Raw genomic sequence first — 22,051 nt, 5'->3', positions numbered from 1 at the left:
TCATGTACTATAAAACTGTTTGTATATATAGACACATTTGTATGCAAGAATAAATACAGGCAAGATATAACCCAAAATATTAATTTCTTGTCTCTGAGTAGTGGATGTAAGTGGGTTTTTAAAATTTTCATCTTTGTAGTTTTTCAAAATTTTCAAGATATTCTTTTATTCATATGCATTTCTGTAATAAGGAAAAAAGGAAATGGAAAATTGGGCACTACATCTTTTTTTTTGTTTGTGGCTAAATCTTAGTATATCATAAAGACTAATCGCTTAACCACATGAATAAATTCCTGCTACCCTATTAGCTATTTTACACAATAATCATCTGGTATACTTTATTCACCTATTTTCCTGTATTTATCTTATTCTAGATAATGAAGCTGAAGGTTCTGTTTGCTGAGTGAGCATCTGTGCTGAGCCTTTTTGTTGCTCAAAAACTCCTATGAAGCATATACAATATTATCATCTTCAGTTTACTAATGAGCACTGAAGCTCAGAGAGGTATCATGGACAAGATCCACATGGACAAGATCCATACTCAAAGGGAAAATTGATCTTAAAATCTATCCAGACACAAAACCCTTACTCAAATGTTTCAGCATGTCCAAAATTGATAATTTAGGTTAATAGTCTTCTAATTTGCTTAACCTCTCTGCTCCCCATTCCTACAAAATATATGTGGCTGTTGGGAGTGAGTTCCTCTAAGGTAAAGATATATTTGGACACCACTGCTTTATACATACATACCCCTCTGAGAGAATCTGAGTGAATATTGATATAGAGATATAGAAGTCCTGCAGAAGGAAACACATTTATTTGCAGAAAACAGCATTACTTTTCTAAACCAGTGTTTGCCAGGCTTGGAAGTGCTTAAGAATTACATGGATATTTTGTTTAAAAATGTATATTCTGATTCAGTAGGTTTGGGGTGAAAGCTGAGGTTCTACATTTCTAGTAAATTCCTGGGTGATGCTAAGGCTGCTGGCTTAAGGACAAGCCTTTGAGATGCAAGGTACTAAAGACCATGGTCTGCAGAGAGCTGTACCATCTTCAGTATAAGTCATTGATTATCATTGCTACAAGCCATGTTTAAGGAATTACTAGTTTCCAGGAGGCCATTATCAATCCTTCCTGCTTAATCTCAAGACAGAAGTGACCTGTTGGGCTTCTTTGGTTTGAAGGGTTGATCTGAGGAGCTGATAGAGGGGGTTGGGAACAATTGGGAGAGGGATCCCTGGATTGACCTGCATCACAACTGAAGAATGGCTCAAGTTCGAGGGTTGTAATAAGCCAAAGACTGGTTTTAGGCTTCAGAAGAGGCTCAGCATAAATTTCTTTCAACTTTGCAGATAAAGTATATGGAGTTAAAGTGGTCTTGAGTGCAAAGCACCAATGATCAGGTTTACCTTTATGATAAGGTAGAATCTCACAGTGCAACTTGTAAAGATGAATGCACAATTGCCTTCCTGCTACACAAATATCACTAACAAGTGAAAAGTCATGCTGTTGATCTATATTGTTGATTGATTTCTTCTGTCTATCTTCTCTCCTTCTTATTTGGGATAGTGAGCACCATGCTTGGAGGAGAGAGGAAAGACATTGGGGTATGATGACCTGAGTTCAGTTTCTGGCTCTGCTGTTTATCATATAAACTTGGGTCCTCTGAGCCTAAATCTCCTCTTCTGTTAGATGAGAATATTATCCAGCTCAGTGTGGCTGGTTGTGGAGAATTAATGGAGCTTATGAATGTAAAATTCCTGGCCCATACTGAATACTTTACACATACTGGTCTTGTTTTCTATTCAATGCTCAACGTAATCCACATCTGAAAAAAAAAAAAAAACTTGCAACACTTTTCCCATTCAGTTTCTTCTGGGCTTCTAGATTAAATAGCACATCCTCCTGGATACTTGCCTTATTCCTCCTTCCTCTCATCCCATTCAATTGAGCTGTACAACACACGTGTTCAGCTCACCCTATAGTTTTTGCTTTATTAATGATCTTTTCTACAGTGTCCCTTAGGTCAAAAGATTGTCATTTATAAATTTCCAGTGCTTAACATAAACCAGGTATTCAAGAAATATTTCTGGATTGATTAAATGCTTACATTAATTAACAGCCCCAATCTTATTTCTTTTGGCTTAGCTCCTGTTGTTGTAAAACCCGGGTTGAGGAGTTGAAAGAACCCTCTCAAAATATAACCTTTCTTTGGGAGATAATGGTTCTCAGGGTATCACTGTCCATTCTTCAGAGATATTGGTTCTGCCCTGAATTATAAAAGAAAAGCCAACAGAAGCCAGTTTATGAGTGTACATTGTGGTCAGAAAGAAAGTAGAGCTATCCACTTGAAGCCATGGACTCAAGGATTTAGTGCTCTAGTTGTCTGAAGATTAGAGAAGGGGAGGCACTGTGCTTGATACAAAGCACTTTCTGCTGCAGCCCTGAGGGCATTGTTAGAAACTTTCTCCCTAAAGCAATACACTGACAGTCTCATACCGTGTTTGAAGACTGTTTTAAATCAGGGATAAACATAATACTGGGAACTGAGTATCTTTTTCTCAGGCACACTGAAGTCTTGGAAAATATCTTTAAAAATTGGATGTGTATAATAATAGCAGAATGCACGAACAGTATGAGCACTCACCGGAACAAAAGTTGGATTTGAAAAGTGCAGTGAAAAAGATTTTTTGAAAAAGTTTTTGCTTGCCAGATTTATAACCAGACAATGTTATTTTTGTTGTGATAAAAATGCAAGTTCTATAACTTTAGTAGTGAATTTTGAAACTGGGCATTTACTGTGTTTAATTCAATTAATAGTATGTCAGCTTGTAAAAATTCCAGCTGAGAGTAATTCGGTGTATAAATATTTTAAGTGTAGTGTAATTTTCCCATATGGATAGAATTCATCTAACTTATTCTTTTTCTACTTTCATACCCCTTGTGCTATTGTCTTTTCTTCTTTTTCATCTGGACAAATCATAACCTGTAGATTAGGAAATTTGAAACAACAGGTCTAAAGACAGGAGTCTTTCAAACCTAAAGTCATTTTAATGTATGCATTGAAAGATGGAGTTGTTAAAATCATTGAAGGATGTTAATTGAGTAACAGGATGCATTTGGAGACATCCTAGTCCTCATAGAACAAGTTTAGGATGCAGGAACTTGTTTTTATGCTGTCAGAGTGTTGTTGTTTTATTTTTTTCTGGCTGGTTTATAGCACTTTCTACCTTTTGGTATTTTACTGCTGCATCTTAAATAATTTTGTCCATTAAATAGAAATTGAAAAATATTACATGATATAAACATCAATTAAGCCCATGAAAATCAAGAAATCTGGGTTGAGTTTAATCTGACTCATTCTCTTGGCTTTTTTGATCACCTAGAAGTAGATTTGAACAAATGTTTTTGTCATCTCAACTGTCTAATGTGGCATATTTTGAAGCTGATAAAAATACAACTTCATAAAATTAGGTAAATGGGAGTGTACTTTGTATTATTTACATATAGCCTGGGTTTAAATAGCCAATATCTCTCATAATATCCCACAGGAATTTTGTTATCAGGACAGCAGAGATTCCTGCCATAACATGGCTATTTGCTCCAGTTTTCTCACCCATTCTGGTTGGATTTTATATTATATTTAAGAATATATGTGATATATGATTATACTTTCATAAAATTCAGCCCATATATACTAAAAAACCTTCTAACAATATGTAAGACATAAGTATAGATGCAAGAAAAATTTCCCTCCTTCCCCTGAAACTTTACCATCCAAGACATTGACTATATTTATAATTTAAAAACAGAAACTTTCCTGAAAGGGCAAACACAATGGTATGCTTGCAAATAATTCAGGTGAATGATACAGATTGTTACCTGGAAAAATGCCACAAAATACAACAGAACATTAACCGAAACTATTGCTGTTATTAAATTAGAACTAAATTTTAAAACATAACCTATTGAAGTGAAATAATGAAAACAGTTTCACTTAGCCCATTCTCTTAAGTTCATCCACATGCAGCATGTGTCAGAATTTCCTTCTTTTAAAGGCTAATAGTTCATTGTATTTATGTACCACATTTAATTTTTCCATTAATCTGTCAATAGATATTTTTTTTTCCTTTTGGTTATTATGAATAATACTTCTATTAATCTTGGCAGACGGATATCTCTTCATGTCCCTGACATTGATTCTTTTGAGACTATAGCTGGAAGTGGAACTGCTGGATCATATGACAATCCTGCTATTATTTTTCATGCCATTAAAGTGGAATTAATTTACATTTCTGATTGTTAAACTATAGAAATACAACTGGTTTTGCATGTTTATTTTGTCATTTATAACTTTCTGAATTTATTTATTAGTGTGAATATTTATTTTTGGAATATTTGGGTAGAGGATCTAGAGATCTTATAAGGTATTTGTGAGCAGAGATCATGCATCTGAACTATACCCTTAAAAAGGGTTAAAAAGGCAAAAATATTTTCTGCATACTTAATCACAATTTTAAAAGGAATGAAATTCTAACATATTTTTACATGATGAACCTCCAAGACATTATGCTAGGTGAAAGGACACAAGAGTTCCAATTATATGGAATATCTCTAATAGGCAAATTTATGAAGTAGAAAGCAATGTTAAATAAATGAAATAAAGGCCCAATGACAACTAAAGAATATTTTAAAAAGACACATTAATAAAAAGAAAGAAAGCGATGTTGGAAGCTAAGAAAGGGGACATTTGGAATTATTGTTTAATGAGTACAGAATATTTGGGGTGGTGGAAAAGATTTGGAAACAAAGAGTACTGATGATCAAAACAAAAAAAAACCTATTTTAATAGGAACAGAGTTTTAATTGTGATTTCATCCTCTTAGTTATCTGTCAAGTTTCCTATTGAGGGAGAGAGAGAAAGAGATTTAAGGAAAGGAGTGATGAGTTAGAGGAATGAGAAAGTGGAAAATACCAGAGTGTGGAACCACTGACCACTGTTAGGTGCAATCTAGTGAGGTAGTGAGGTGCTCAAGCTCCTGCCAGGACATTTGTTGTCCATGATATATTCTACATGAAGGGCAGCGTCATGCCTGATAACTTGTTTGTTTGTTTTATATTTATTTTTATTTACTTGTTTTTTATGAGTACAACTCTACATAGAACAAAATAGATTATGGATATTAGAAAGAGTGTGATGCAAATATATCATTTTAATGTATCTTCTTTTTATTTTTTTAAATTGATTTTTAAAAAATAAATGACAGCAGGATGAATCACAATTCTTATTACACATATAGAGCACAATTTTTCATATCTCTGGTTGTATATGAAGTATGTTCACACCAATTTGTGTCTTCATACATGTACTTTGGATAATTATGCCCATCACATTCCATCATCATTGCTAACCCCTTGGCCCCTCCTTTCCCCTCCCATCCCTCTGCCCTATCTAGAGTTCACCTATTCCTCCCATGTTTCCTCTCCATACCTCACTATGAATCAGTCTCCTTATATCAGAGAAAACATTCGGCATTTGTTTGGGGGGGAATTGGCTAGCTGCACTTAGCATTATCTTCTCCAATGCCATTCATTTACCTGCAAATGCCATGATTTTATTCTCTTTTATTGCTGAGTAATATTTCATTGTGTACACATGCCACATTTTTTTATCTATTCATCTACTGAATGGCATCTAGGTTGGTTCCACAGTTTAGCTGTTGTAAATTGTGCTGTAAATTGTGTTGTAAATTGTGCATTGATGTGGTTGGTGAGGATGTGGGGGAAAAGGCACACTCATACACTGCTGGTGGGACTGCAACTTGGTGCAGCCAATATGGAAAGCAGTATGGAGAATCCTTGGAAAACTGGGAATGGAATCACCATTTGACCCAGTTATCCCTCTCCTTGGTCTATACTCAAAGGACTTAAAAACAGCATATTACAGGGATACAACCACATCAATGTTTATAGCTGATGATGTTTTATAAATATATATGTTTGTAAGTGTTTATAGCTTGATAATTCATGGCTGTAAAGAAGGCTGTAAAGCTATTGGTTTCCCCAAGGCTAACTATCTTAAGTTGTAAAAGCTCAGAGAGAAATAATAGCAGTTAGCATATTTTGGACTGTACCTAGTGGAAAAGCAGACTAGACATGATCTAAACAATGTAGACATTTCGGAATGCATATCACAAGTCCAGAAATAGGGGTTCCATTAAGATCTCAAATCCTTTCTTTATGGACATTTGTCCCTGTTCATCTCAAGTTTTGCTTTTCACAGTTTGTTACCCAACATTAACCACAGTTTGAAAATATTAAAGAGAAATTCTGGAAATTAGAAATTCATGTTTTTTTATTAATGCATTATAGGTATTCACAATAGTGAGATTCATTTTGATATAATTATAAAAGCATGGAATAAATTTGCTTTAATTCAGTCCCCAGTATTCCCCTTTCTCTCTCCTCTTCCTACCTGATATTCTCTTTCCTTTACTCAACTGGCTATTTATTTATTTATTTATTAATATATGTTTTTTAAAATTAGTGCATTATACATACACATAAAGGTGAAATCCATTGAGATATATTCATATATGTACACAGGATAGTTTGAGCAATTTCATTCCACTCTTCCTCCCTTTTCCCACTCTTCCTCCTTCCTATTCAATACCTTTCCTCTACTCTACTTATCTCTCTTCTATTTTCACAGGATTCTCCTGCCCTTATTTTCCCCCTTATATTAAATTGGTAGCACATTTAGCTTCCACAGACTGTTTCCACAAGAGAAAACAGTCAACAGTCAACTTTTTGGGTGTGGTTTAAGAAATTTATGAGTTTTAAATTGTATGTCTTTCTGAGTTGCATGTTGAAATCTTGTGGTGTCCTGTTCTGTGAATCATATCTTTGTTTAGAGTATCCACACTGTGTATGCTACCTGCCCATTACTCACTTTAATAGCTGTCTCAATTGTTAAGACCAACTGTGACAATATCACAATAGATTGTTGCTTAATAATAGCAAACTAATACAAACAAGGTATCAGAATATAAAACATGAAAGGACACATTACCTCCAGTACTATGTAGTGACACTGCAGGGCATATAAGAAAAAACATAGCCATATCCACGTCTTCAAGCATTTACTGGGAGTCTTGGAATATATCTGCAGAGAACAAGGCAGGGAGAGGATAACTATATCTCTTTAGAAGCAAAGAAACCTCAAAAGCCTCCTCCTCCATATGATTCACTGTAATCACATCACATATTCTACTTGGACCAACCACTAATGAATGGAATTACATGACCATGATTAGAATTGGTCAATCATAAATGGTAGTGGAGCCTATCTTGCCTGAAGGATAAGGCCTTAGAGTACCGTAAACAAAATCTATATCTGGATAACAATAAAGAGGAAGAAATGAAAGTGGTAATAGCTGTTCAGTGATTTTATAGCAAAAAATGTGATATAAACTTAAGTAGATTAATCATAGTCATATTTTAGACACTTCAAGGATGCTTTATGTTTTATTATTTTTTGAGAAATTGAAATTTGAGAATTTATCATTAAAATAACTTCAATGTCTGATGCATTTATATGTTCTCCTTGACATTTACACCTCCAAATGAATTTTTAAATCAGTGGATTAGAAACAGTTTAAAGCAAAGCCCTATCCTACTGGATTATTAAAATTTCTAAGCCCCTAGGGATACGTAATCCTGTAGATTTCTTGGCTTCAAGATTCAAAAGCAAAAGTGTACATGATTATATTTAAGCCGATGCATGTCACCAGGATTACAAAATTGGTAGCACATTTAAGCTTTGTGTTACAGAAAACAGAACATATTTGGCTGTTTGATCAAATCTGGCACTCTTTCAAGTATATGCCTCTTATGTTGTAGTAATTTATGAGTTTTACTCCTTCCCAGCTTCAGTCCCTGAATCTGTAAATTATAATATACCAAAAAATAATCTGTAGAGTTGACTTCCCATTCTACCTACTAAACTTTTGAAATTTATTTAAATTGCCTAAAATACCCATGGTATTAAAGGGAAGTTTGAATAAATCCTTGATCTAAAAAGCACCATCTTTCTAAACACCCCAGGTCTTTAAGCAACTTTAACCAATAATTCTATCACACCCAACAGACCCTTGTAATGAGCAGGGTTCTTCATTTTGTCTCCATTTCTTGCATTGTATTCTTTTATTCTTTACCCTGCTTTTTGCCATATCTTGGCCTAAGAAATGTACATTTCAAGATACATTAACTTGAAAGTTATATCCAAATCACCTGCAGAATATATTCTTAAGCTTCATTAAGTTACACTTAAATTTGCTTTTTTTCCTATGGAGAAAAAAAATGACAGTATAAAATCAGCATCCTTTTTCTCTATCCTCAGCAGTAGTTATTTGCCCCAAGGATGTGAGAAGCTATTTCCAAAGCCATTGCAATCCACAAGAATAAGCCCTTTGTAGTTCTTCTCATCTGGAGGCCATAAGTGCAAGTAAGCCCACAGCTCTCCAGAGTTGCTAACAGTATCACTTTGAAGACTCTGCCACCAGAGGGAACTGGAGTTATAAGATTTTACAGTGCCTCACAGGTGCTATATTTTCCTCATAAAATACAGGTTACTTAATGAGACTCATGCTATTAAACTTGGCAATTTTCATATAAAAATTTTCTGAAGAATTAATCATATTAAATATAGCTAGAGCTGTTAGTCATGTTTTTGTAAAGAAAGAGATCACTTTAGTGGTCTCTTTTTTCACATAGATTCCTACATTTCCACAATGATAAAATTCATCCATCAAAAGGTTTATAAGGGAAATAATTGGGCAGAATTATTTAAAAAGTTGAGATCTCACAGGAAAGATAAAAATACATATATAGTATAATCTTCTATTGAAAGTGGGAAATGTTAATTTTTAAATATTCATTTAAGATTTAAATAGATAACTATGTTTTATATTGAAAAATGAAGAAGTTATATAGTATATAAAGCTTGCCAAGACTGTGTCTAGCTTCAATGGCACCGCTATGGATCTATTGAAGATACCTATATTTGGAACACATCAAACATTCTGATTCAGTACAAAAATAAAGGCTAACCTGCTTTTTCTAAAGATTCATTTTACCCAGGATACTTCTGAAAGATGGTGACAGAACATGATCTAACTCTTCATCAGCAGTGATGACTCAGCAATCATTGTATGCTATATTTTCAAATTTTTTCTTAATATTTATTTATTTTTTTAAATATTAGTGTTTCTGCTTTGTTTTGTTTCAAAATATGTAATAATATCATCATCAAGGAGGCATGACACTTCAGGAAACATATGGAGATCATTTCTGTATCAGAGCAACCTGAAGCTGTCATGAAAGCAAGTCTTTTCCTTATTTTATAAGACTCTTTTGGTATTTTTCCTGGTGTAGTCTCTGGATCTCTTATAGAAACATCAACAGGGATTCAATACTCAAATTGCTATCTTCAACCATAGATCTCTTTGCTCTGTATTATGAGCATGCAACCTTAAAGTGGTTCTGATGCATACCAGAGTTTAAGGACCACTATTCTAGAAGATATAGAAAGTCCTGGTCATTTACCCTCTTGAATGTCACCTACCCTGGCTCTGGGATCTCACCTTTTGCATGATCACTGTTTTCACCTTCTGCATTTCACTTCAGCTCTAGTGGATGACTCCCAAGTGTACATTTCTAGATAGATCTGTCACTTATTAGAGCCATCATTTAGAATATGTTTTATTGGAAATTAATTTTGCATCCAAAACTTATTGGAGTCTTCTTTCTGTCTTCTTGAATCACCTTTTAGCATCAGCAATTATGTTTACAAATCAAAGCTCCTCAATATCCACTGCATTCTTGCATTAGCTTCCATATAGGAGTTCCTCCTCCCCTAACCTTTTACTCCCACCCATTCTGTGTGGAAAAGTTACTCTGAAACTGTGCCATGCTGTATGAAAAAGTTGTCTCACTGCTATTATTTCCCTTTACAGAAACTTTTTGATGCCATTTACAACCCAGATTTCATTGTTCATGCAGAGGTATCTTCATATCTTCTATAGTGCTCACCAAACAATCCCAAACCCATAACCTCATTTTGAATTTATTGTTCCAACCAACATACTTTCCCTTACCCACTACTATATTTGCTTTGCTCTTCTCCTTTTTACGTATCTAAGCATATATCCACTGGACTAGATAAATCTCCAGTACTCTTAGAAAGACTCCTCCAAATCATCTGTCTTAGATCAGTATTTAAATATTGATTATAATGTGTTTATGAATCCTCCTCAGTCTGATTTGAATGCAGAGACAAAGGCTTATTCTGTTTTGATCATACTGCATTATTTAGCCATGCATTAAAACTATAAAAATTGTTCCACACTGGATTATTAATTTAGGTGATGCTAATAAAAATCATGACTTTCTCCTAGTTTCCTTTAGATTCCAGAGTTAGGAATATACCCATTAAATGCCATAATTTCTGTTCTGATACAAATAGGAGTTATTTGATATCATTGGTTTATGTCTAGTGCTCTTTAGTAAAGCTTAAATCATTGTCTTCTAAGATTTCCTCATTAAAATTCAGTGTTGAGACTAATTAAATTAGCCCCAGACATTGTATATTTTTTGTTATAATAAATGTCAGTGTCATGTAATTCAAACTGAAGAAGTTGAATCAAATGTGCTTTTTGGCTTGAGAGGGCTATTGATTTACTTAGTGAGAAAAGCAGATGCTGTAGTGGAGCACAATAATGTTCCAAAATCCACTTTTGACAAGTGATCCTTTACTTTCAAGGGAGAGTGGTTTGGTTTACAGTGACACACAGCAGTCCTCAAATCCCCTCTAGTATTCTGCTCAGGTTGCAAATGTGATTCCCTTGCTCATTAATGGCAGTATGGAATATTATTATCATTTTGGGCAATGGATGAAAGTCAAAAATGCATAGGGCTTCATTCAGTCCATTCAAAAAGAAGCAGCTTGGCAGAGGGAAAGAATTACCCATACCAAAGCAGTTCAATATTAGCAAGATATTTAAGATACAATGTGACTGGTTGCCAAGAATGCAGAAAAGAATGAGGGCCTTGTTTGTGTAAGGAGGTAAGTCTCTGGAAAGAGATGAAGCCAAAGAACCAGTCCTCAGATGGAGAAAGAACAGTAATAGAACAAGCCTTCAAGATGATCCAGAACTTTAGAATTCTTCCTGCACAGTGTGTGGAGATCAATCTGAAGAGGTCTCCAGGAAATTGCCAAGAGCTCCTGGGGAACTTTACTAGCTGCCCACAGTAGTTTGATTGGCTTTTCTCTGAGGGCCTGCTTCATTATTTGCTCATTGTAGACCAGCTCATTTTACCTTGCTCTTTCTTTTTTTCTACTTATAATATGTCTAGAAAGTAAGTTTTTGCTATCATTATTTTATAGGTGAAGAAAAAGTCATTCCACGAAATTTAGCCAGCTGCAATGTTGCACACCTGTAATCTCAGCAGCTCAGGAGGCTAAGACAGGAGGATTGCAAGTTCAAAGCTAGCCTCACAACAGCAAGGCACTAAGCAATTTAGTGAGAGCCAGTATCTAAATAAAAAGGGCTGGGGATGTGGCTCAGTGCTGGAGTTCCACTGGATTCAATCCCCAGTTAAAAAAAAAATGGACATTTTTTTTAAGGCCTCCTAAGTAGCAGATGGCAGAACTGAGATTCATTTAAGTTCTATATAGCTCCTAATGCAGTACTTTTTCTTTCAAAGCCTACTGGCCCACTGCCTCTAAGCAGGGGTGATGTTCAAAAAATTTTAACACAAAACACCATATTTAACTTTGTTCTTTGTTAGTCATATTCATTAACTATATGCTGGATTAGGCAAGATTAGCAATGTAGAACCATGAAAGAAAAGCTGCACCAGACCAGTTAATAGTCAAGGAATACTTGATCTAAGACTACATGAGAGGAGAGAATGAAACCAACTCTATAAAGAAAAGAAGTGAGAGGTGAGATAAAAGATAAGTACCCGAGGATGTTAGCCAGGAGGTTGGCCCGTTAATGGGACTGGACCATGTTTGTTTGCTCATTGTCACTCATGACAATTCTTCCCCCATCCTTCCACTGAGACCACAAGAAAGAGGGGGCACTATCTCTTTCTATGAGATACATTTAAAGAATGATTCCCATGTCTTTGAGAAAGACATTCCTGTGTTATAAAAGATTACAAAAGGTATCATAAAAGATTTACATCTTAAAGGAGTAGAGAAAGAAGGTAGAATTGCAAGTTTTCTAAAGCAAGCTTTCTAAGAAAAGGGAGGTTAAGGTATGTAGTCAGGAAGAAGCCTAAGTATACAGTGTAGTGAAGCTGAGGGGACCATTGCTAAGGAAATCTTGGTCAGTACCCTTTGGTAAATATTTTAAGCACAAGAGTGTGGGCTTGTAAGAGCAGTATTTTTAATTCTTCCTTCATTGTATTACTGCAGTACATAGCTTTGTAAACACATGTAGATGTTCAACACATTTGTTGAATAAAAAAAGTGAAAGAACAGATGGTTGCCGGAAGTTGAGTGGCGCACTGAATCTCTTTTTATTAAAGTCACAAAGAAAACCACTTTGGGACAACATGGCGGCGGGCAGAGAGGCAGCACTTTCAATACCTGAGGGGTCAGGGATGGGGTCATAAAGACGCATAGATAACACTTAGATTCTACCAATGGAGAATCTCCTAGCAAAATCCCACTGAAGAGAGACCAGCCAGGAGCTACTAGGATTTTTTGAAGTGACAGTTGGCCCCAGATGAGCGAATCCCCGCCATGAGACACAGAGCTCCAGATCCGCAGAGGTCCAGATCCGCAGCCTCCGAGACGCAGCTTGACAGGAAGAGGTCTTTTGCCAAGCCTTCATGAAATAGCGAGCCGGGAGCTGAGGCCAACCGGGGATGGAAAAGTCCCATCCCTCCCTTCGAACACTCCGGCAAGGAGCCTGGAGCCCACCATAGCAGAGAGGTGACGTCATAGAGTCCAGCCAATGGAATTCCTTCGCAGCAGAATCCACTTTAGCAGGTGTGTGACTCCCGCCCCATCCAGATACAGGCAGCCAGGAAACTTCGGGGATCTCTCTGGGGGCGTGTCTGTGGGGAAGCAGAGGGGATCCCCAGCCCCCAACCCCCCATATCACCAGCGGCGACTCCCAAGGTTTTAGCCGCCAGTTTACCACAGCACTGGGGCTTAAATGGGATGTGCGGTGGGGCTGCAAGTGTAACTAGATCTTTGGGGAACTGCTTCCGGTGAACAGGACCTGGCTGGCCGGCTGACAGGAGGAAGGGGGGAGGGGCCGGAGAGGTGAAATGGCTCTGGACTGACAAGTCTGAGAGACTCCCAGGAGATGCCCTATGGCAGGTAGAGCACAGAAGCTCTGCTCGGAGGGCACAGCTCTGCTACTGGAAGAGAAGAAAATGGATCTCTAAGACTTCAATTTTTTTTTCCTGCTTCTCTCTCTGTTCCTCTCTCCCCTTTTCCTTCCTTCTTTCTTTTTTCCATTTCAAGTCTTATTGTTCTTTTCATTCTCTTCTAATCTATCTCTCTCTCCTTCTTTCTTTTTAAGAGCACCTTCATTCCCCTGCCCCACAACTTTCATCCCAAGCATTACGTCTTCCATTACATGTAATTATCTAAATGCAAATAGGTGAATGTCTCAAGGCTGTCTATAGGGCTCCTAAATACCTAGCTACTACCAACACCCCGATCCAATCGCCTGTTAGTATCCCCCCTTAGTAGAGCAATCTTCTAAAGTAGCCAAGACATACTAACCCTCGTACCATCATAGCACCTAAGCTAAACAAAAAGTCCTAAGAACAAACAACAAATCACTATATGCATACAGAACCCAGAAGCCTTTTATGGATTGAATGAATCAGCTTTAAAGTACAATAAAGCCCAACATTTCTAGGCATAATCTCCCACCACAAAGGAGAGACAACAGAGATATACAAAGCCAAAACAAATGTATACGAGAAAGCAGTTACACAGCAGTCAAACAGAGCTGGAAAGTAACGTGAACAACACGAAAAAATAAGGGAAAAAAGGAATACAAACAATGCAGGACAATGTAAATCTACAGGAGGACCTAGAAGCATCAGAAACATGGACAGGGAAAGAAATCAAGGCATACCTAACTCAGATGGAATAGAATATTAGAGAAGACATGAGACAGCAAGTCCAAGCAATGAAAGTATATTTTGAAAATGAATTAAACAAATTCAAACTGCAAAGAACGAGCTTTACCAGGAGATAGAGATTAAAAAAAAAAAAAAACAATAACCAAACAGTAATCCTAGAAATGCAGGAATTCATAAACCGGATTAAAAACTCTAACAAGAATATTACAAATAGACTAGATCAAGTAGAAGTCAGAACATCAGATAATGAAGACAAAGTTTAATAACTTGAAAAGAATATAGTCAACACAAAAAGTATGCTTAAATCTCACAAGTAATCTATCCAAGAGATATGGGATATCATAAAAAAACCAAATTTGAGAGTCATTGGGATAGAAGAAGGCACAGAGATTCAAACCAAAGGAATGGACAATTTATTAAATGAAATAATCCTAGAAAACTTCCCAGAGATGAAAGATGGAACGGATTGCCAAATCCTGGAAGCCTACAAGACCCCAAACATCCAAACCCATAATAGACCAACTCCAAGACATATAATTATGAAGATACCCAACATACAGAACAAGGAGAGAATATTAAAAACTATGAGACAAAGGAGGCAGATTACATTCAGGGGAAAACCAATTAGGTTAACAACTGATTTTTCATCACAGACTTTGAAAGTGAGAAGATCCTGGAACAACATATTTCAAATGCTGAAAAATAATGGATTCCAACCAAGAATACTGTATCCAGCAAAATTAAGCTTCAGATTTTACAATGAAATTAAAATCTTTCACGATAAACAAAAGCTAAAAGAATTCACAGCCAGAAAACCAGCACTGCAAAGTATTTTGGGCAAAATTCTACAAGAAGAGGAATTGAAAAATAGCACCCAAAACTAACAGTGGGAGGTATCTCAGTAAAGGGGGAGAAAAATAACCAAAGAGGAAAAATTAGCCAAACTAAAATAAATAAATAAATAAACATGACTCGAAGTACAAACCATATTTCAATTGTAACCTTAAATGTTAATGGCTTAAATTCACCAATCAAGAGACATAGGCTAGTAACCTGGATTAAAAGAACAAGCCCAACAATATGCTGCCTTCAGGAGACTCATATGATAGGAAAAGACATACACAGGCTGAAGGTGAAAGGTTGGGAAAAATTATACCACTCACATGGTCCTCGGAAGCAAGCAGGAGTAGCCATACTCATATCGAATAAAATCAACTTCAAACCTAAGTTAATCAAAAGGGATAAAGAAGGACACTATATACTGTTAAAAGGAACCATCCACCATCAAGACATAACAATTATCAATTTGTATGCACCAAACAAAGTGCTGAACATTCATAAAACAAACTCTCCTCAAGTTCAAGAGTCAAATAGACCACAACACAATAATTATGGGTGACTTCAACACACCGCTCTCTCCATTAGACAGATCCTCCAGACAAAACCTGAACAAAGAAACTATAAAACTCAATAACGCAATCAATAACCTAGACTTAACCGACATATATAGAATATATCAACCATCATCAAGTGGATACACGTTCTTCTCAGCAACACATGGATCCTACTCAAAGATAGACCATATATTATGCCATAGGGCGACTCTCAGTAAGTATAAAGGTGTGGAGATAATACCATGCACCATATCTGACCATAATGTAATAAAACTGGAAATCAATGATAAAAGAAGGAAGGAAAAATCCTGCATCACCTGGAAAATGAACAATATGTTACTGAATGATCAATGGGTTACAGAAGACATAAAGGAAGAAATAAAAAAATTCTTAGAGATAAACAACAATGCAGACACAACATACCGGAATCTATGGGACACAATGAAAGCAGTTTTAAGAGGGAAATTCATTTCCTGGAGTTCATTCCTCAAAAAAAGGAAAAACCAACAAATAAATGAACTTACACTACATCTTAAAATCCTAGAAAAGGAAGAGCAAAACAACAACAAATGTAGTAGAAGACAAGAAATAATTAAAATCAGAGTGGAAATCAATGAAATTGAAACAAAAAAAAATTGCAAAAATTGATAAAACTAAAAGTTGGTTCTTTGAAAAAATAAATAATATCGACAGACCCTTAGCCATGCTAAGGAAGATAAGAAGAGAGAGAATTCAAATTACTAACATACAGGATGAAAAAGGCAATATCACAACAGACACTACAGAAATACAGAAGATAATTAGAAAGTATTTTGAAACCCTATATTCCAATAAAATAGAAGATAGTGAAGATATCGATAAATTTCTTTCGTCATATGATCTGCCCAGATTGAGTCAGGAAGACACACACAATTTAAACAGACCAATAACAAAGGAAGAAATAGAAGAAGCCATCAAAAGACTATCAACCAAGAAAAGCCCTGGACCAGATGGGTATACAGCGGAGTTTTACAAAACCTTCAAAGAAGAATTAATACCAATACTTTTCAAGCTATTTCAAGAAATAGAAAAAGAAGGAGCTCTTCCAAATTCATTCTATGAGGCCAACATCACCCTGATCCCAAAACCAGACAAAGACACTTCAAAGAAAGAAAACTACAGACCAATATCTCTAATGAACTTAGATGCAAAAATTCTCAATAAAATCCTGGCGAATCGAATACAAAAGCATATCAAAAAAATTGTGCACCATGATCAAGTAGGATTCATCCCTGGGATGCAAGGCTGGTTCAATATACAGAAATCAATAAATGTTATTCACCACATCAATAGACTTAAAGACAAGAACCATATGATCATCTCCATAGATGCAGAAAAAGCATTCGACAAAGTACAACATCCCTTTATGTTCAAAACACTAGAAAAACTAGGGATAACAGGAACTTACCTCAACATTGTAAGAGCTATATATGCTAAGCCTCAGGCTAGCATCATTCTAAATGGAGAAAAACTGAAGGAATTCCCTCTAAAATCTGGAACAAGACAGGAATGCCCTCTCTCACCACTTCTATTCAATTTAGTTCTTGAAATACTAGCCAGAGCCATTAGAGAGACAAAAGAAATTAAAGGTATAAAAATAGGAAAAGAAGAACTTAAATTATCAGTATTTGCAGATGATATGATAATATATCTAACAGACCCAAAAGGGTCTACAAAGAAACTGCTAGAGGTAATAAGTGAATTCAGCAAAGTGGCAGGATATAAAATCAACATGCATAAATCAACGGCATTCCTGTATATCAGCAACAAAACTTCTGAAATGGAAATGAGGAAAACCACTCTATTCACAATATCCTCAAAAAAAAAATAAAATAAAATACTTGGGAATCAACCTAACAAAAGAGGTGAAAGATTTATACAATGAAAACTACAGAACCATAAAGAGAGAGAGAGAGAAGAAGATCTTAGAAGATGGAAAAATGTACCCTGTTCATGGATAGGCAGAACTAACATCATCAAAATGGCGATATTACCCAAAGTTCTCTACAGGTTTAATGCAATGCCAATCAAAATCCCAACCGCATTTCTTGTAGAAATTGATAAAGCAATCATGAAATTCATATAGAAAAACAAAAGACCCAGAATAGCAAAAGCAATTCTAAGCAGGAAGTGTGAATCTGGAGGTATAGCGATACCAGAGTTCAAACTGTACTACAGAGCAATAGTAACAAAAACAGCATGGTACTGATACCAAAACTGGCAGGTGGAACAATGGTACAGAATAGAGGACACAGAGACCAATCCACAAAATTACAACTTTCTTATATTTGATAAAGGGGCTAAAAGCATGCAATGGAGGAAGGATAGCATCTTCAACAAATGGTGCTGGGAAAACTGGAAATCCATATGCAACAAAATGAAGCTGAACCCCTTTCTCTCGCCATGCACAAAAGTTAACTATAAATGGATCAGAGAGCTTGATATCAAATCAGAGACTCTGCCCTGATAGAAGAAAAAGTTGGCTCCGATCTACATATTGTGGGGCGGGCTCCAAATTCCTTAATAGGATGCCCATAGCCCAAGAGTTAATAACAAGAATAAACAAATGGGACTTACTTAAACTAAAAAGTTTTTTCTCAGCAAGAGAAACAATAAGAGAAGTAAATAGGGAGCCAACATCCTGGGAACAAATTTTTACTCCTCACACTTTAGATAGAGCCCTAATTTCCAGAATATACAAAGAACTCAAAAACTTAAACAATAAGATAACAAATAACCCAATCAACAAATGGGCCAAGAACCTGAGCAGACATTTGTCAGAGGAGGACATACAATCAACCAATAAGTACATGAAAAAATGCTCACCATCTCCAGCATTCAGAGAAATGCAAATCAAAACCACCCTAAGATACCATCTCACTCCAGTAAGATTGGCAGCCATAATGAAGTCAAACAACAATAAGTGTTGGCAAGGATGTGGGGATAAGGGTACACTTGTACATTGCTGGTGGGACTGCAAATTGGTGCGGCCAATATGGAAAGCAGTATGGAGATTCCTGGGAAAGCGGGGAATGGAACCACCATTTGATCCAGCTATCGCCCTTCTCTGACTATTCCCTGAGGACCTTAAAAGAGCATACTATAGGGATACTGCCACATGGATGATAATAGCAGCACAGTTCACAATAGATAGACTGTGGAACCAACCTAGATGCCCTTCAATTGATGAATGGATAAAAAAAAAATGTGGCATTTATACACATTGGAGTATTACACAGCACTAAAAAATGACAAAATCATGGAATTTGCAGGGAAATGGATTGCATTAGAGCAGATTATGCTGAGTGAAGCTAGCCAATCCTTAAAAAATAAATGCCAAATATCTTCTTTGATTTAAGGAGAGCAACTAAGAACTGAGCAAGGAGGAAGAGCAAGAGGAAAAGATTAACATAAAACAGAGTCAGTCGAGTGGTGGGAGGGAAAGGGAGAGAGAAGGGAAATTGCATGGAAACAGAAGGAAACCCTCAACATTATATGAAATCACATGTAAGAGGTTGTGAGGCGAAAGGGGGGGAAAACAAGGAAGAGAACTGAACATCAACAGATTAGGTAGAGAGGGAAGATGGGAGGGGAGGGGAGGGGAGGAGGGATAGTAGGGGATAGGAAAGGCAGCAGAATACAACAGTCACTAATATAGTATTATGTAAAAATGTGAATGTATAACTGATGTGATTCTGCAATTTGTATTTAGGGTAAAAATGGGAGCTCATAACTCACTTGAATCAAATCTATGAAAGATGATATGTTATGAGCTTTGTAATGTTTTGAACAACCAATAAAAATAAATAAATAAATAAATAAATATTTTTTTAAAAAAGTGAAAGAACAAATGCATTAGAATTCCAGTGTAGCCAGTAGCATTTGTTCTAATGGATGCCAACAATAATTGAAAGAAATACTTTTCTCGTTGTAGCAAAAGAAGGACCTTTATAATTACATCATTTTACACTAAGTTGCCCTGTGAATCATGGCAGGAATTCTTAAACTTGCTCATCATAGAAAACTATGCGTGTAAATTGCTTCCCTGTCAGGAGAGGATGTTTTTCAACGGTCAGATGCTTTTGAAAAGTGCCAGGATAGCTTTCTCTCCAAGTTCTACTTCCTTTATTTGTGTTTTATATGCTTGAAGAAATTCTACAGAAAGGAATGCAATTTAACTTCATAAAGTCTGCAAAATGCTATGATTTTTCTTTCTCTTTTTTCTTTATTGGTAACTCTTTCCTCTTCACTTATTCTCATGTAAAAAACCCAATCCACTACCTTGTTATGGCCCCAGCATTCTAAAGAACACAGTTGGGGAAATATAGAAATCAATTAAAATATTTCTTCTATGGAGAAATTGTGAGTTCACTTTTCTTGAGCACTTATTTTGCATTTCTGAGAACACTCTGTCTTGTATGTCTTTAATTAACAGTATTTGCTTTTCTTCAGTGAGCAAATCAAGGCTTATCAAACTCAGCTAAATAATGCAGGTTAAACACTATTAAATAGAACCTTGATTGAACTCCAGTTAGTCTTGTTGGCTTACATTTTTAAGCATTATACACTGTTTTTCCAAAATATGACCTCCAGCCTAGCAGTATTCTTATCACCCAGAACCTGTTAGAAAACTCTTGGGCCATACCTTACTGAATCAGAAACACAAGCCCTGTAGATAGTATTGACCAAGAAAATGAAGGATGCCCAGTTAAATTTAAATGTCAGATAAATGCAAATGTTTTTTAAATGAGTATATCCCAAATATTTCATGAAAAAATCCTTAAATTTAAAAACTTATTTGTTGTTTACCTGACATTCAAATTTGACTGAGTGTCCAGTGTTTTTATTGTCTAAATCTGGTTACTCTGCCTCCAGGTGAGTCTAACATACACTTGAGGTTAAGAACAATTGTACCCCAGAATTAAGATTTGTGTTGTGCTACATTTACTGTTGTATTTAATAGGTTGAAACTCCAAGATTTTTTTTAAAATAAAATGCATTGCATTATTTTAAGTGCAGGTAGTAATAAGCAAAGGAAAGAACATGTTTCCTAAGAGGAACAAGTTTCAAAATGTCCACTTAAGCATAGCACAGGGGAACACTGAGGCCATGTCAGCTTGGGGAACACCAGGGATAATAGGCATTTGGGGACAAGGACATGCCTTCAGTCATACTATAGCAAAAGTTTGATTTTTCTTCTATAAAGTTGGAAATATGCCCATCATTTATATTGGATTTATTCTGAAGAAAAAAATTTTAGAAACAATTCTGACAACAAAATGGCCCGGTTTGGACTGATAAATGAAAATCCACTTAGATTTTATTCTTTGCCATGACTCATCTTTGAATCCTTCTTGAAATAAGTTGCACAAAATCCCCAAGAGCAAGAGGAACTTTATGCATTTATATCTTATTCCCTCTTGAACCTTTTAAGAAAAAAATAAACATGTCTCTGGGCTGACAAAATTATTTCCCAGAATATAGACAACCTCATACTAAGATAAAAAGACTTGCTTCACATTCTGAATTAGAAATTCAGTAATGATTTTCTGTGGATAATTGGTTAAGTGTTCTGAAAGAGGTATTTCAGAACTCAACACTTCCTTCTTAGCTTCCTATCTCAAGGCCAATTTAAAAGCATAGCAATAAAACATAGAAAAGAGGCATCCCTACATAGGACTCCATTACCTTCATATGACTCTAATTTTTCCTGGGGTATAAAATCTGCTGCACTGAATTCAGCCAAAAGCATATTTGCTGAATTGGCTTGCTGAGCTAAGTATCACAGTCAAAGCTGTTATCTAGTATTTTATCAACAACAAAAACTCCAGAAGTGTGGAAAAGCAGCTTTAATGCAGAAACCAGAATCACTATAGGAATAGAGGGACTCTAGAGTTAGTGCTACTTAGTATCTTTCTTACTGTTCGATGAAAGCAAAACACATGGATAGAAATCTTCTAATATATATCATCATTATTCTCTAATTCAATGTGTAGTCTTTGGAGAGAAGGTTTAAAGTGTTTAAAGGTGGAGGAGCAGAAGGAGACTGTGAATTAACTCTACATTAGCCAGACGGTGTCTTGCAACCCAAACTCTGCATTTTAAGCAATAAAGTGTATTGTGGTATTAGATTAACAGAGACAAACCTAAAAATTATTCATGAAGACAGCTTGTATTTTAACATTAAAATTACTTCTCACAAACCATAACCTTACTTTGATATTATTGTTAAAGGGGATTCAGTGGGTTGCTTGGTTTCTACTTAGCAAACAATATTATCATTAATAAAACCCTATCCACTGATATTAAATAGTTTCAAGTTCAGTGAACTAATTAAAGATTAAAGCAAAAATTTTTATTGTGGCATTCAATCAATCCATAGTTTCAGAATTCATTATGCTAAGCATTCTAGTAATTAAAGAGCACTTAAATGAAACACA

General features: G+C 35.8%; 1 protein-coding gene across 1 annotated transcript in view; it reads left to right on the top strand.

The window, feature by feature from the left end:
• LOC144364864 (membrane-associated guanylate kinase, WW and PDZ domain-containing protein 2-like) overlaps positions 1 to 22,051 on the top strand; it is a 396,247-nt gene that overhangs the window by 157,043 nt on the left and 217,153 nt on the right. The gene's annotated exons all lie outside the window — the stretch shown is intronic.

Source organism: Ictidomys tridecemlineatus, chromosome 1 (assembly GCF_052094955.1).
Source record: "Ictidomys tridecemlineatus isolate mIctTri1 chromosome 1, mIctTri1.hap1, whole genome shotgun sequence".
Taxonomy (NCBI): Eukaryota; Metazoa; Chordata; class Mammalia; order Rodentia; family Sciuridae; genus Ictidomys; species Ictidomys tridecemlineatus.
The sequence above is the reverse complement of the archived record's forward strand: the minus strand, read 5'-3'. Positions and strand labels throughout refer to the sequence as shown.